Source organism: Coturnix japonica, chromosome 2 (genome assembly GCF_001577835.2).
Source record: "Coturnix japonica isolate 7356 chromosome 2, Coturnix japonica 2.1, whole genome shotgun sequence".
NCBI classification, from domain to species: Eukaryota; Metazoa; Chordata; class Aves; order Galliformes; family Phasianidae; genus Coturnix; species Coturnix japonica.
The window spans coordinates 85294864-85313335 of NC_029517.1; positions in this window are offsets into that span (position 1 = coordinate 85294864).

Below are 18472 nucleotides of genomic sequence, written 5' to 3' on the forward strand. Positions count from 1 at the left end.
GACTGAAGTAGTGACTTTCATGTGTTGCAGAATCAGAAGCTATCTGTAGGCTGGGCAAAGTTGTATATACAGATTATCAGGAATATATGAAATGGGAGTTCCCTTGCATCTTGTAAATACTGAGCCTCTTCTTCTCCAGGCTGAACAATTCCATCTCTCAGCATCTCCTCTTGGGAGATGATCCCTTGATCATCTTGGTAGCTCTCTGTGTTTTCATGTCTATCTGGGTAGATAGCTCTGTGCTGGATGGAGCACTCCAGGTGAGATGTCATTAGTGCTGAGTGGAGGGAAAGGATCACCTCCCTTTGCCTGCTGGTGAAACTTTGCCGAATGCAACCAACAATACTTTTAGCCTTCTTAGTGGCAAAGGTGCATTGCTGGCTCATGTTCAATTTGGTATTCACAAAATATTTTTTGTCACCTCACCTCTCCAGCCTGGGGAGGACCTCAGGGTGGCAGCACAACACAGTAACAAAGTGCCTTTCTCCAGTTTTGTGTCATTTGCCTCTTTGCTGAGTATACCTACTGCTTCATCATCCAGACTGTGAATGAAGGTGAGAACATGATTGCACCCGGTGCTGACCCTCTGGGGTGCATTACTTGTTACTGGTCTATGAATATCTACATCCATTGGACCCAGACATTCAGCTAATTTTCAGTCTATCCTACTGCTCATGCAACTTCAGTCAAATGGAATTTTATTGGCTGGGCTTGATTAAGCAAGGTTATCATTTGGTATACTTGCAGACTGTTGTGTGAATGACCAATGATTACAAAATTTCCATTTCTCTGTATTTTAAATATGTATTTTAATTATGTTTTTACAAGATTTCAGGTAGATTGAACTACTATAACATAAAATATGGAAATAGTTCACCTGGGCCCACAAATGCTGAACGCTGCCTTAGTCACTCAGATGCAAATATGAAAGTTGGGAATGAATCCCCTAGGCATGTTAATGTGATGCATGCTTGGGGATTTTTTGGTGGTTTGTTTGTTTGTTTGGTTGGTTTTGTTTTTCTTTTGACAACTGTTCGTAACTCTAAAAGGATATTTAAATTGCAGATATCCTGCTGGTTGAATATTCAAAAGGTACTTGACAACCAGTCACCAGTGTCTCAGATGAGTTTTCCCATTGAAAGTGCATCCTGTGACTTTAACTTCAGGAGAGTTTATCTAGCCTTTAGAGCGTTGGAATCAGAGATATTTTAATTCTCTACGATAAACTTTTATTTTCATCATTTTGAATTCAGCCCTTGTATCTGGGAAAATATTGTCGTAGATCTTCTGATGTTGAAAACCATAGGTGTAAGTGCAGATCCCTTTGGATACATGAGCCTTCAGGCTATTTATAAAGTTTACATAAACCCATACTACTTCCTAGTTAGACTGCAGACCATGAAGGAACCTTCCTAGAACAGCTCAAGCTATTTTAAGAATTACTGATTGGAAAGCTTATTAAAAGTTAAAAGAACAAATATAAGTATTGCTAATAAGTGACTGCTTATGTCAAACACTGATATTATGCTACTGATATTATGCTAATAAGAAAATATCCTTAAAAAGCAATAAATGCCCATAAAGATATTAGATCATGTATAGAATTGTTTGAGTGGGAAGGGACCCTTAAAAGTCATTTAGTCTAACTACTCTGCAATGAACAGAGATACCTACAGGTAGGTTTGATTGCTCAGACCCCCCTCCAGGTTGGCAATTCATGTCTCCAAGGACAAGGCATCCATCACATCTCTGGGCAACCTGTTCCAATGACAAACCACCCTCAGTGTATTTTTATTTTTTATTCCTTACACCCAGTCTTAAATTTCCTTCTTTTAGTTTGAAACTCCTTCCCCTCATCTTGTCACAGCAGACCCTGCTAAAGAATCTGTCTACACCCTTCTTACAACCCCTTATAGATAATGAAAAGCTGCTCTCAGGCGCTCTTCTCCAGGCTGAACAGCCACAACTCTCTCATCCTGTCCTTGTAGGGAGGCTTTTTACCCCTTGGACCATTTTTGTGGCCTTCCTCTGACGATAGTACAGGTCCATTTCTCCCCTGTACTGATAAATCTATGTCTGGATAGAATATTCCAAGTGAAGCATTAGCTGCATATTTTTTAGTATTATTTATTTATTCATCTCTGTTCACTCCCTTATATAAGGTATTTTCATTTAATTGCACTGCTGCTATATTTTTGACCTTCATGTTTGTGGTTACTTGAATTCTTCCTGAAACTGTTTGTGATAACTGTTCACACAAAACATCTTTCATTCTTCTGTTTGTAATTTATTTTAGTGGTAATTGGGTAGTAGTTTGTACTTCAGGCTGTAGTGCAGAAATTTAAAATTTAGATTTCTTCTGAACTTGTTTCTGATGATTAGCTATTCGTTTTTCCTTTCATAGTTTTGCCTTTGGAAGAGGACATGAGAACTCAGATGGTTTTCTTTGTGCACTGCTACTTACTTACTCTAATGTCTCATAGATATGCAACTCTTTTAAATCTTGCTATATGTTCCCTTATGTAACTTTCATAGGAACTCATCAAGTCTGTTGCAGGATTGCCAGGTCACCTCTTTCAAGGTGTAATACAGATAAACTACCTAAGTGAGAACAAATGCCTGGTAGTTTTGTGTATGTGTCTATAATTACAGAAGAGATAATGACTTTTCAGGCTGAGATCTCCCTTGGCAGTTTGTTCATTGTTGGTGAAAGGAAGGAAAGAGAATTGAGGAAGACATGAGAAAGGCCTAGGATTCTACTGGGGCATAAGCAATGATTTACTGATTATATCATGGTGGCTCGCTAATATTGCAATGGAATACTGTGTGAAGAAGATACATGGGCTTAATATTCATTCTGTTACTGAAATTATTTCAGTCAGGACACTTCAGTACAGTCCCCCTCTATGCTTTTTATTTTTTTTAAATACTACTTTTCTATTTATTCAAAATGTGGTGCTACATTTGTATCTAAACAATTATAAGTTGAGGAACAAACAAACAAAAAGCCAACCTAGTAATACTCAAGGTAGTAAAGGATAATTTGTAAGCACAAAGATACTGATGAATGAGGGCTTGTTGAATAAAAAAAAAAATCTTTTTTATTTTATTTTTTTTAACGAATCTGTCCCTTTAAGACCTTATTTTGTCTGTTCTCCTTAGTAATCCCTCAGGAGAGAGATCTTATTTGGATTTACTTATGGCATCTTTCTTGTGTCCCAGTCACAGACTGTCTTTTTAGCTAAAATTTATTTATCTTCCTCTTCTGGTATGGAAAATTATAATTCAAGATAGAAAATACAATTTATAGAACTTTAAGAATTGCTACAATTATGTTGGTCATTGAAAGAAACACTTTTACAATTATTGTGGAAATACTATAAAGCATTATTATACTGTGAAATCTATTCTCACAGAATTTGTTTAAGTTAATTTAACTAATGATGTTAAAGCAATGAATATCATAAATCATGCATCTTCCCAAACATACAAATCTTGATTTACGTTTATGGCCCACTTTTATTAAGAATGAAAATCATTCTCTTTCTGCTGGAGAGCTTTTATGAAGGGAGTAAAGAAAGGCTGGCTTATCAATGCCTTTGAAATTCATTTGAGGCACTTCTTAAAATATGATAAAGTAGGATGCTGTCATACATAGGAACTCGGGCCAAGTGAAATTGTCTTTTCTATACTCACTGTATAGAAAAGTAGTACATTCATATTTGAATACATTTTGTATATACAGAGTAGTTTGATATAATGACCACAATAAAAGTAAGCTCAGAAAACAAATGTTGATCATTCAATTGATTATCCTTCACTTTTTTATTTGTGATAGAATGAGCACTGGAATATCTTTTTTTTTTTTTATTTATTTTTTTTTTTAAATGACTATAATTTTTGTAAGATGATGAAACTGAGAGCTACAAAGAAAGATTTTGAAACCAAGGAATTGCTAATATAGCTTTGATGATTTATCGATAAATACCTTGACATGTTTAATTATTGCTTTGGTAGTTATGTTCTATTTGTTATTGAAATAAACAGGTACTGTATTTAATGATTGCTTTCCTAGGAAATAGATGAAAAAGATTACTAGGCTTTTCTGACAGAGAAAGAAAATTGTTTCTTAGAGAAATGAAATGCATATAGAAAGGTCTCTAAACCATAGTTTGTAAATACATGCTGGAGGAAGATAGGAAAGACAGTGATATCAGAAAGTCATATCCCGTTTTGGAACTTCAGGAATCAAATCAGGTATTTTGTTGTTATTACTGCTGCTGATTATTACCTCTCTCAAATCTTATAAGAAGGCAGAGAGTTCATGAAGAGGATTTATAGAATAAAAAACTTTTTCCCTGACCTGCCTGCGTTTCTAGCTATGGGAGTGAACTGTGTAGTATTCCTCATCATTCTTGCTGTGAATGTTCATACCTGTTTTCTTCTGCTACATCTACAAAGTGTGTAAGTAGTGGATAATTGTACAGACCAGATTTTTTGATTTTTTTTTAAATGCATATCATAATTTGTTAATATAATTTTGTTTTGAATGTTCAGACAAAGCAACTCAATAATATATTTACTGTAAAGAATATCAGTGCAAAATCATTCACTGTACGTAAGAATGTCACTATACAGTATTTATGCCTAAATAAACTATGTATAGTTTGTTTTATTTTTTGTTTTGTTTTACTCTGTTCATATATGAGAATCAGCTAAATATGCTATGATAAAGTAAAACTTTCTGTGAACTTAATAAAACGCTATAGTGGCTGCACTAGCAGGCTTCAGACTTTAAGGGTACAAAGTTCTTAAAAGAAACACTCTGTGGCTTCAAAACTGGTGAGTCAATGAAGGGAAAACAAATGTGATTTTTGTGGTTTTGGGTATACAATACTAAAACTCAAAACTCTGTGTTCCATATCTAACACAAATAGTCATTTTTTCTGAGTTTGTAATTTTTTTTTTAAGTGTAACCTCTCTTCTCAGTTCCCCTCTGCATACTCTATTTCAAACTGAATGTTGTCTATATGTATATATTGAAGAATTTGTAATGTAATATAAACCAAATACTAGAACTGTATTTATTTTGGCTTAGTGATTCACTGGCCTTATGCACCTTCTATTATGTTGTGTTGGTCCAGAACAACAGAGGTGGATGCCGGTGGTACAGCAGTAGAGGTTGAACCTTCGCACCAACATGCCATACATTTTGTTGCTACGTGACAGATGGCAGAAGGCAGGCAGTCTGACAAAATGATATCTGACATGGAAGTGCAGATGAAACAAAGACGTGTCATTGAATTCTTCCAAATAGAGAAAATGGCACCAACTGACATTCACTGACACTTGCTGAAAATTTATGGAGACCAAACAGTAGATGTGAGCACACTGAGGCTCTGGGTGGTGCATTTCAGTAGCTGTGACCGCAAAGTGAAAGACAAGCACAGATGTCACACAGCTGACTGCTTATGAGGATGATGTAGCTACAGAACACTCCTTCCCATGAAGTAACTTTTGCCCAGTAGACATTCCCTGTTTGAAGCTAGACCTCCACCCACCATCGTCCCCCACCCCATTCACCAGCTGCTCAATCAGCAGGTCAGGCCATGACAAGTTTCCCTACAGCTCATCTGTGTGAAACAGCATATCATGATCAGGGAAATGTGTACAAAGTTGAATGTCAGTTTCGATGCATTGGAAAGGATGGTGTCAACAGTGACATATCACAAAATTTGTGGCAGGTGGGTCCCACAGATGCTCACACAGGAACAGAAGGAACACCACACGCAAGTTTGTCAGGACCTAATCAAACAAATATGAGGCTGAAGATGACAGTTTCCTGGATCACATCATTACCAGTGACAAGATATGGTGCCACCACTGTGAGCCAGGGTCAAAACACCATTCTACTGAGTGGCAACATGTTAATTTTTCATTGAATAAAAAGTTCAACACACAGCTCTCAGGAGGTGAAGTGATATGCATTGTCTTTTAGGATAGGAAGGAGGTGATCCTTTTGGATTTCCTGGAACTTGGGCAAACCATCAACTCTGACCTCTATACTGTAATGCTGACTATGCTGAAGATTTGAATTTCCAGAGTCAAAACAGAAGAAAGCAACTTTTCACTTGACAAACAATATCATAAGGCCCCATACCAGTCTGAAGACCATAGAGCACACTGGCAATCTTAACTGGACTATCCTACCACACCCGCAATACAGTCCAAATTTTGCACCTCCTGACTTGCATCTTTTTGAGCTGATGGAAGATGGACAGTGTGGGTAATATTTTCCTAGCAATTATGCCATCAGAGCAGCTGTGAGAGTGGATCACCTCTGCTGTTGCAGATTTTTACATGTGCAACATGAAGAGTCTTGTTCCTTGTAGGTGAAAATGTACAGCTACTGGTGATGACTGTGACTTTTATAGCTGAGAATTTGCCCTTTCAAATAGTTTTATTGTGCTCTTTGTATCTCTTGTGGTTTCCATGGAAATATATTAGGGGCATTACATTTGGGAAGAACTATCTACTTTTCCAGATGCTAATTGAGCAGCCTAGAAGAACACCAGTTCTATATGTAAACATAATTTGCAAAAGGACAATTGCTGTTCACATTATAATCTTTCAAAACAATCTTGCAAGTGTTAGGTTTCAGCATTCTTTCTTGAAATAAATAAATAAATAAATTTCTTAGACATTTGTACTCACTGTAAAGGCTGCTTTCTGTTTCAGATTGGACCAGAAGTACATTTATTTCACACATTCTAGCCATATTGTAGCATTATTTTAGGATTGCATGATATTAAGCTGCTTTGAAAAAGGAGCCACTGACCTATAAAGGTGAAGCTGTGTTGATACATTTGCAAAAGCCAAGCAATTTGTGCTGCTGTGATAAATTAAAATTGCATTTTGTACTTGCATCATTTATTTTTAAACTGCATTTATATAATGATTTATCTTTTTCATATTTGTCTTTGTGTGTGTGTGTTGTCAACTAAGTTTATGTATATTTTGCTTGCTAGCTTGAATATCAGACTACCATATAAGACATAGAGGAGAACTCAATCAGGAGAAGGCCAGCAACAGAAATACTTCCTGTTTTTGGGAATCCTGAAGCAATCAGAAATGTACCTGTTCTATACTGTTTTTTCCTGACCGTGGGTAAAGTTTAAGATAGAATAATTCCCATAGGTTCTGTCTTCAGAATGTTTTTGAAATCCCTGAATATTAATTACTGATCTAATTATACACAAACCCTAATAACACAAAAATTCACAATGCATTTTAGTCACTGTGTACCAACTTACTTAGTCAACATTTAGTAAAAATCAAATAACTTTTCATAGTATAAAGTGCTCTGACAATAAACTGTTCATCAAAATCTTTTATGCAATGAGTGTGTTTTATTTTCTTACATTTATTTTCATTATCTGCTTAATTTTTTTTTCTTGCATACTGTTCAAACTTCTACATCTCCAGTATTTACAATATTAGTAACAGCAATTCTCCAAGTTTTGAGAAGAAAATCAATTTTGGTTTGTCTTTCATGTGTATCAGAAATTTTCTTTGCTTCTAAAATGTCTGGAGTATCTCCACAGCTAACAGCAGTCACTAGGGTAATGATGACTAACCCTCAGTTACTGATAAGCAGAAGTATTCACTCTTGGGAACAAGATGGTACACTTATTTAAATTAGTATATAAAAGTATCTATCTTTGGATGCTTTTGAGTTAACTACATTATTTATTTATTTAGGTATGTTACTATTGTGTTTTTGTTGTTGTTGTTGTTGCTGCTGTTGTTTGTTTTGTTTGCTTTGCTTTGTTTTGTTTTGGCAAGTTGCATGTGCTCTAATGTAAAGGAGATTCTGTCTGCTTTGACAGCTTCTTTGTTAAGCACCAAGATGCCTTAAATGCTGAGACTCAGTTCTTCCATCACATGCAATTCCCAGATTAAAAATTCCCTCTTCCCTTCATATCACTTTCTTTTCCCTACTAAAGACAGTAGAAGATATTACTGGAGAGCATATATACTATTACGTAAACTTCATATTGACTACCACAGATATCAGCAATGGGAAGACCAGTGAAGAGGCTTTGCTTTTTTTGTTTATTTATTTATTTATTTTGGAGAGGAAACACTATAGTCTACAGAAATAAATAATTGTGATCAGTCTATGAGCAGATGATGGGGAGGAGACACTTCAGGTTTATTTTGTCCTACAATATATAATGTGAATATAAAATCACTAATAAAATAACAAAAGTAAACATGGTTGAATTGACAACTTCATGCTTCAGTATACATTTAAAGTATTCTATAGGGTCAAATACACAGAGTCTTCCTGCACTGACTTGATTCTCATCATCATTTTTACTAGATCATAACAAATGCAAAAGTGTTGAGCAAATATACTTACTCCAAGAAATCTAGAAGGAATCTTTTAAGATGGAATAAAGTCACTTAAGGAAATCTTAACCTCCTTTTTTTCCCCTTCTTACTTTCAATAAAACAGAAAATAGAAGAAAGGAGTCTGTCTATGTGTAGCCCGTTCTCAGATGATAATTTCAAGTCCATTGACTGATAGTCACTTTGACAGGCAGGGAAACTGAGATGTGACATTTATTTTCAAGGAACCAGATCTGTTGAAATTACTGTTGATTTATGCTGTGGTATGGATTTCTTCCTGATGAAAAATGAAACCACCATTGAAACAGGTTTTTCTGTACTACTACTTATTCTTTTCTGTCATTACATGAAGAAGTAAAGTGTTTCAAGAGTTAACATTTTTGGAAGACAAGAAATGTGTTTAATTTAATTAATTCTGTTCAATTGAAAATGTGTCTCAGTTGTCAGTCCTTGAAATGTTCTGCTGCATATGGCAACAGACTGCTAGTGTACATCTGGGGAATTTCTACCCTTCCCATTTCCCACAGCTTTTCTTTAAAATAATTGTTCCCATTGGGAGGCAGTCTGTTGAACCCATCCTCCTTGGGCTACACTAACTTTATGACCTATACTTTTTGCTGCATAGCTGGAGAAAGGACAGATGTAAATATAAAAATGCAATGAAATTGAGAGCTGTAGGGGAAGGGATAAGAAGAGTGTATTTTCTTCAATTACTTGCACATACTTAAGAGAATGCTGTTTTTATTAGATTTCTGTGTTATGATCCCTTTTTGACAACCTACCCACCCTCCCCCCCTCCCCCCCCCCCCCCCCAAAAAAAAAAAAAAGGAATATACTTACAACAGAGTCTAACTATGAATTATTATAGCTTTACTTAGTAATTTTATTTTCTATATTGTTTAATTTACAGAGGATGCACCTCCAGTGTGCCTCTCAGCATGTAATTTTTACTTAGAATTTCATTATGGCCTAACAAAATGACATAGCACCAAAGGCAGATTTGATGTTAGGGTAATATTTTAAGCTGATATTCTGTATTTCTCCAGTTGTACATTCAGCTGATTATACCAGCACTGCTAGTGAAAAGATTCTTAAATCTGTATTGCAATAGATTGCTTTGTGAGATCAAGGTAATATGTGTGTATTCAACCTATTCAGCATTACATTATTTGCTTTCACATTAAATAAACTATAATCACTTTAAGCAGTCAATAATAAGCTGTCAGCTAAAAAAAATCTATTAAGAACCTATATTCTACTTTGCAATGTTAAAGCTTGTGTTTTTTTTATCCTCCTCAAATGCTCATACTGAGATATTTGTTAATACATACAAAAGACAAATTATCTGTGCTTTGCAGATATTCTAGATCTAATTATTGGTCTCTTTCTTCCAGCAGCCAGAAAAATAAGAAAATGTTATATGTTATCTAAGTGTCATATATAGTCATCTCTAGTTTCACGAGGAAAGTCTTCGCATTCTTTTCTATCACGTACTATTAAAGATTCAGAGGAAAATTCCTTCTCCACTTAAGTGTATTATTTTTACTAATTATAACTAACTACTATTAAAAACTGTAGTGGACCTAGAATGAATTAAATTGATCTGATGTGCTCGTTTCTATTTGTCACAAATAGCACACAGCTGAATGGGACCTAGAGACCTGTTACATTTTTAATTGTGTATTCATGAGAATGCATTTAATGTATATTAACTTATTCAAGAGATTGCAAGGGTTATACGAAGTACTGCAAAGACAGGAACAGATGAAATTCTCATGGAAATGAGAAACTGAAACAAAAGTAGAGCCATTAAAGTTTCTATCAAACATCATTCATGTTTGATGCTTGCCTAAATGCATTCCCCGCCCCTCCCCCCCAAATTTAAAAGTTTTCAGAAGAGGAATTAATAGTTCTTTTGATTATCTTAAAGTCAAGAATGAAAAACATGATCAGTGAAAAACAGAGAGGAGCAGAAAAGCTGGAAGCCTGTGGACAGCCATAGGTTGTTTTCTTGCAGGCTGAGATTACACAGAGAAGCAGAAAGCAGGAGGCTGTAGAATCTTGACAAATTAAGGACAAGCAGGCTGAGAGGAGAAGGTCATTGGCAGAGAGAGCAAAGAGTATTTTATCAACTGATTTAAGACCTATTCCTCTATAACAAGCCAAGGCTAAATAAATGCTACCTCTATCTCAGTGTTTAGGAGCCACTGCCACCTCTTTGCTTGTAACTTTTCCATGCCTTGTGCTTTAAGTTAATTTTATTCTTCAGTGCTCTGACAACAAGCTGAGGAACCTTCTGACCATTTTATTGCCCAAGCCACAAGAAAATATTTTTCTTCTGTCAAGTTACTCTTAAATTCTTCTTTGTCACAAATGGTACAACTGAAAAAAGAATGCATAGGTGTATTCTACAAGTACCTCTCTGATCTATATGTGGGAAAAAATCCTTCCTCAAAACATGTATGGCTAGAAGACAGACTTTCAACAAAAAAGAGAAACTGTGTTAGATCTTCTAGCAGTCAGAAAAATCGTAGTGACATCTACAGTAATAATTTCACTTTTGTTTCAGTCTTCAAAAGTACAAGTTACAAATTAGATGAAGTCCATTTTTTTTTTTTTTAATTTTCTGTGTTCTCCTGTGGTCATCTTAAAATAGAGGAAATGGACAACAACAAGAAATTGTTTAAATACAAGTGCGCAAAGAAAAATAGATTATCCTTAGTTTATGATGGCACTGATATACATTCACTCTGACTCTATTTTTTTATAAATTTAAATCTTCAGTGAGGCTGAACAGAGAGTAAGAGGTTATTGCTCTAATTTGCTTTTTCTTCTCACTGAGAGTTGACAAGTACACTTACACTATTTATATTATAATAGAGTTATGAGGCACTAAGTCTACCTTATTATATCACATTACATTTTTAGGCTTTAAACAACTGCCTATCTACCACTGCAACACTTGGAACATTTAATGTGCACTAATCTGAAAAATGACCTAAGAAATTTTTCTGTTATACAAGATCATCTGTGTACAGGCAGAATCAATGGGAGAGACTTTCTGATAATAATTTCTGTTTCACATCAGAACCTGGGAATAAATTAGTATTCTTAGCTAGGATAAAAAACAAATGTAACTCTTTTACAAATTTGAGTTTGTAGCGCATGACATAACATTTTTACTTTTATTTACAGAGAAATTGATCGGTCTCCTACTGTGAATAAGGTTCTGACTAGCCTGAAGAAAACAAGCCCTACAGAGCTGAACATTCTAGAATAGTAATAGTAATAGTAATAGTAATAGTAATAGTAATAGTAATAGTAATAGTAATAGTAATAGTAATAGTAATAGTAACAGTAATAGTAACAGTAATAGTAATAAGTAATAGTAATAGTAATAGTAATAGTAATAAGTAATAGTAATAAGTAATAGTAATAGCAATAGTAATAGCAATAGTAATAGCAATAGTCTCGTGCGGGTTGGAAGGGACCTTAGAGATCATCGAGTCCAACCCCCAGTGATTCGAGCCTCCTGTGTAGCAGAGCGGCACTTCTACCACTTGCGCCACAGGGGGATTCGAACACGGGGGCCCCGGTGTTGCAATGCGGCATTCCTACCACCTGCGCCACGAGGGCACACATAAATTAAAAAAAAATACACAACAGTGCTGAACTTAGAATATCCCTGGCATTCCCGTTTTGAGATATAATTCCTATGTCTTTCTTATCTTTCCATATAAAATTCGGTCTCTATTCTTGCACTGAATTTTATTATTTTTGGTAGGGCCAGTGGTATTTTTAACTGCTGTTCATAATGCATTTATGAAGAATATAATCCAATTAAAGAACTTCCATTATACACAAAAATATAGATTTTAAACAATATATTTGCATGTCTAGTGACATTCTGAAAATCTGAAAGTTTCTATAGAAAATTTAAGACTTAGAAAAGTTAAGATTGTGATATTTAACTGAAAATTATGTCTAGTCACATGTATGTCTACGCAGTTTACCCTCTGTTTGCACTAAAACATTTTAAAGGCAAAATAGTTAATTGGAAAAAAAAAAAAAAAAGTCAATATTTAATGTTATGTCCTCCTAGGACCTTAATACAGTTAATAGTTGTCTGGATGCAAGAATGAATTGTAAGATTAATGTAAATGTTTACAGTTAAATTTCACAGAACAATTTGTTAGAAGGCAAGGCATGTGTTCAGAGTAACTGAATTTTGAAAATCCAATGTGTAAGCGAGTAGTACTATTATGTACTATTATGTAATATTGCTTACTTCAAAAAAATTATGAGAAATATGTTATTATTCTATCTATCAACTAGTGAATACCAACTATTGATCTCACTAAATTCGAATACATTGACCTCAGGGACTGCTTAGGAAATAAATATTCTCATAAGCCCACCTATTTCTCTCTCTATTTTCACTCCACTTTCCAGCAGTGAAGATCCAAGCATGGAGTAATGTTGTAAGATCTCCGAATAAACCAATTTAACATAATTCACCAAAAAAAAAAAAAAAAAAAAAAAAAGGAAAAAAGGAAAAAAAAAGGAAAGGAAAGGAAAAGGAAAGGAAAGAATCATTTTCCAGAATGCATGTTTTTCACAAAGAAAATATTTTGGTCATTCAAATGCCAAATAAATTTCATCCTGAAGCAATATTCAGTTTTGATTAAGAGAGAATGGGACTCAATAATAACTTTTTACAGTGATAATGTTGTGCAGATTGTTATTTATTATGTTTTGAGCATGCTGTCTCTCTTAACTATTGAAACTCATCTTCTGCCAAATGGTGGTTATGACAGTTTCAGCATTTTCTAATAAAAATCACAGTAAATGCAAGCTGGAATTCAAAGTGATATGAAAAAAATGTAAGTAGCTACCTGTCTGCTTTAATACTTCTTTTGTGAAACAGGATTTAGACTTTTTCTTCTCTTCATCCTAACTCCATGTTTATTTACTGCTTGTTTTCTTAGTCATCAACCTGTTGCATGTTATCCTCTGATTCATGACTTGAGACATATGAGTTTATTGGGCAAAATGAAGGATAGAGGATATAGGAGAGGGTAAGAAGTCTTACATTAGATTCCAAATCACATTTAATCAACATGATATTGGAAATCTGTATATGTTTCCAAAAACGTTTCCATGTGTCCTTTTTGAGCCTCTAGTCTCTGGTGTCATGGCCTCAAAGAGCCACTGAATTTAAGATACTTTGGAATATTTACCTACCTCCAACTAACAGCTTAATGTTCCACAAGTGAGAATTATTTGACAGTCTCTGTTTTGTGAAAGCTAGCAACCTTACCACCTTTCACTTTGCTAACTGAACATCCTTCCCAATATCTGCTCCATTGTTGCCAGCCATTTTATTTTTCAAATTATTGTAATTACAGTTCTCAACAGTAACAATTCATTTCTATTTGAGATCTGGATGTTGGTTTGTTTTTCTCAAAAATTTAAATGCTATTACTCTCCTTTTTCTTCCTGTAGCATTTTTAAAGTTATATTTTCAGACACATTGTAATTATTTAGTGCCCGCCTCCTTTCCTATTTCTAAATCCGTGTTTGCTTTACTGTAAGAGGTGTTAGCAGAAAAATCGATATAAATAAAAGATAGGGCATTTTATTTTCATTGTTAGTCCTTTCATCTGCATAAAATATTTTTGTTGACATCCTATTCTTTTCTCTGACATAAAGTATTTAAACATTAAAGGCAATTGTTTTGCACATTGTCAGTGAGATTTTTATTATCAAGTCTGATGACTAAGTAAAAACATATATATATGACAATTATGAATTAATACTTGAAGAAATTATTTACAAAGAGCAGAAAATTAAAGTAAATATATAAAGTAAATATATATGGGAGGTAAATTAAGAGGGAGAAATGTGCATTATTTCCCTAGAGTTTCACTAGTTACGGTAAGAAAGAAAAATAAAAAAGACATATTAACTGATCAATTAAATATATATTTTTGTTCTTGTTCAGATGATGTCTGCATAGTTTTCTTAGGTACATGATTCTTTAAGTAGTGATGTGAGTTCCATAGCGAACTGATGAAATAAACCACTTAGAAAGCTATTCGGAATTAATTAAAATAAATTATATATAAATAGTAATAATATGAATTATAATGATTACGCAAAACTATGTACATTTTTTGTTCATTTCTATACTTAGACATGTTTTTTAGAGTTGTCAAAGGGAATATCAGAGTCAAATTTACTTTCTAAATTAATTCATTGTACAATAATAACTAAGCTTTGTCACAAGAGGTATTATATATAGGAGTTACCACAACATGTGTAATTTCAGGTTACAGCCTTGTTTTTCAGATGGGTAGATTTTTGAATCTGATAAGCTTAAAAAAGGTACTGAAAAAAGAAGATAAATTAGTTTAAGTTCTACTGAATTGCTCGAGTTATTTTAAAAGGTGTCATATACACACTATTAATCAAATTGTTCCCCATAAATATATGATAATAAAAAAACCTTCTCAGAGTCACACACACTACTACACCCCACTTAAAGTCACCACTGACTTTAAGTAAAATGAACTAGGCTATTAAAATCTTGGCAAAGTAGCACTTTGCTCTTAAATTTTCATATCAATTTAGGAAGTTAATGTAGATAAGAAATGTAAGTTTTCAGTCAACAGGCATAATGATATTACAATAGACACTGTAATTCTGAATATTCTTCAAGATGATTATTTTATAATTCAGATTAATTTATAACATTCTTTAAGATGTATGTGGAGGTTGATCTAAAAACTGATATTAAAATGAAATATGTTCACTGATGCATATCAAGGACAGCATGGAATCATAGAATCATTTGAGTTAATTAAGGGACCCTTAAAGGCCATCTAGTCCAGCTCCCCTACAATGAAGAGGGACATCTACAGCTAGATCTGGTTGATCAGAGCCCTGTCCAGACTGACCTTTAGTGTCTCCAAGGGCAAAGCATCCACCACATTTTTGGGCAACCTGTTCCAGTTCCTCATCACCCTTATTGTTTAAAATTTATTTTAAATACATTTCTGTCTCCCCAATAACAACAGACTTTACTAAAGAGTTTCTTTCTAAAGTAATTGCTAATGTCAGTAGATGACAGGCTGGTTTGGCTTGGTTCTGTGACTAGTGGGGCAGAGGGATTTTGCAAAATTCCAGAAAAAGGAAATAGGGGACCCTAAAATAATTAAAAACAGCATCAATGATCTGAGGAGAAACAAACTAATTTACTAAATATAGTATCAAAATGCAAGATAACACACTATAATACAATATAATTAGAATTTAAGCTAATAAATAAAATCTAATAAGAGAGTATATAATGAAAGCTGTAGGCCTTACAGTATAAAAAAATATATTTAAATATAGTAAATTATATATAAATATTATTCTGGATGGGAATTGAATGCAGGCATAAAATACTCAGTGCAGGAAGCAGGCTTAAAAGCCCATTCGGGAATTCTCGTCAAACTCTTAGAAAACATTTGCATAACTTTTATACCCCAGTAAACAACAAAGCTCCAAAATACTTAGTAGAATACTTATTCTTCTGCCTACAGTTATTTTCTCCACATACATAGTTTTCTTAATAACTTCAGGTTTATCGCTGTTTTTGTCATCTAGTAAAAAGTCATCAAAAATAATCATCCATCACTTAAATTGCCTAAATCCATAATAAGGTTGTCATTTCTGATTGATGCAGCAGAATATATTTCTATATTAAAAGCTAAATATATTAGCTGTATTAATGAAATTGTATGACTCATATAATGTAATTTATTCTATAAAATCATGAAAAACTTTAAAATACAGTTGGAAATTAAACTGCCAATATTTTTACATCAAATAAATTTGAAGTATATATATATATATATATATATATATATATTTAATTATAGAACATTCTTACTCCAAATGGGCACTCAGGAGGAAATTCAGTGCTCTGTCAAAGCAGTTGAGACATACATCTAGCCAAGCACTGAGTCACTTACAATATCTATCATCTGCCATTAATGATAATCAAGAAGGAATTAAAAACATATTACAAAGGCAAACTTAACAAGTTTGTATTAATAAAAGCCTCCAAAGAACACAGTTAACATAGTGCTATGAATTTATTGCAGATATATTTTCCTCCTACCATTCATGACTCACAACCTATGGATCACATTCTCTCCCCACAGATAAATTCTATCACCATTTACTGCCCCCATTCTACACTCGTGACAACTTTCACTTATATCATTTTTTGGTAAGATTACGTACCCAACTGTCAAAACAATTATTCTTGTGTTTAGTTTTAACATTTTTTTGTTTCAGTTTCTGACGAAAAGATCATGTATATCCAAAAATATTTCTAGATTTTCCACTAGAATAATATCTTCAATAAGTCAAATAACTTTTGTCTGAAAATCTTCCTTCCCTTTAACAGTTATGCTGATACATTTTCATTGTCTGTATGTGAACATGTGGGTGCCTGCCTATATTTCTCAGTCTGAAAATGCTATCAGATATTTTGTGGCAGTTTTTCTGTTTAGTTCAATCAAAAGCATAAGTCATTCTAATCTGCATCTGATTCACACCAAAAGCACTCACAAATGATTTTAATGTATAGTTTTTGGGCAACTGAGTTACACAAGAATGTGAAAAGTGGAGAAGTTTCTCATAGATACACTTTATTTGAGGCATTTTCTGCAATAATTATAATCATGAAGTAGACATGCACAGTGCTGGGATAATGGAAATACTGACAACCATAATTACGATTTTCTACTCACCTATGGATTATCTCTTTTCTCTCATTCTTTTATTACAGACAGTAAATTTTTCTGAATAAAATAATTTAATAATATAGAAAAATATTTAGCTTTAAAATAAACATATGTAGTTTGATTATTATTTAGTTGTATACTAAATATTTATTTTTGCCTTAGGAGCTATGAAAAATCTAAATAGATCAACTCCAACTCTACTCATTGAAAGCTTATTTTATCTTCCATTCTCAATCTGCATATTACAGATTTTTATTTATTTTTTTTATATTTCCTCTCAAACTTGTTCTGTTCTGTACTGTTTATCAAATATAATGAAAGCATGTGAATCTACGATTTCAATGGATTTCTCATTTTTTATTCCATCATACAATAATAGATGGCACTTGACACTTTATGTTGTCACAACACTTGTGTGATAAGAAAATTAAGAATTAAATAGCATAGAAGTTATCAACAAATCTCATTATTTCCTTTAGCCCAATATTTTATTCTGTTTCCAATAATCATGAATCTGAGCATAAAAAGTTAAGTCTGATTTCAGAAGACAACATTTATGTTTGTTTTTTTGTGGATTGATACTGAGTAAGAGAAATTTCAGTCTGCCATGAAAAACACACAATTCCTCCAAGACTAGGTATATTTAACCAGTAGTTTTATATAATAATGATCATAACTGTTATAATGAATTCACAGTATTTTACATTATTCCATTTCTAAAATTAGCTCTGTTAAATAATATTAATATGAAAGATAACCTAGTTATATTCTGTTATGTTTTTTTAAAATGGTTTGACAACTTTTTGAAATACTTCTCTGCATAGTATCTGCTACATAAACTTTCAAATTATTCAGAGAAATTTAAAATTTAAGCATTTGAAAATAATAGACAAGTTCTGTTCTTCTGTGTATAAAGCTGTTAAAGCAGGAAATATCCAAGTTTTGGCATTCAGTGGCACAGGGAGAAGAGGAAGAATAGTTTTCTGTAAAGTACTTAATCTGCATATAGATAAGCTTCTTCACTCTGTGAATCAGAGATATCAATCATTCATGTTCATCAGTGTCTCATACATATTCATTAGAACAGAGTGTTATGCATGATTAAAGCTGTTATAAAATGACAATACTCTGTTTTGTTTTATCTCAGGTCTCTGTGTCTTGAAAACTCCACTGACTATTTCCATCTCATAATCTGTCAACACTTTCTGCTATCTACATAGAACCAAAACTCCATCCAAGTTTGCATGGGTTTACAG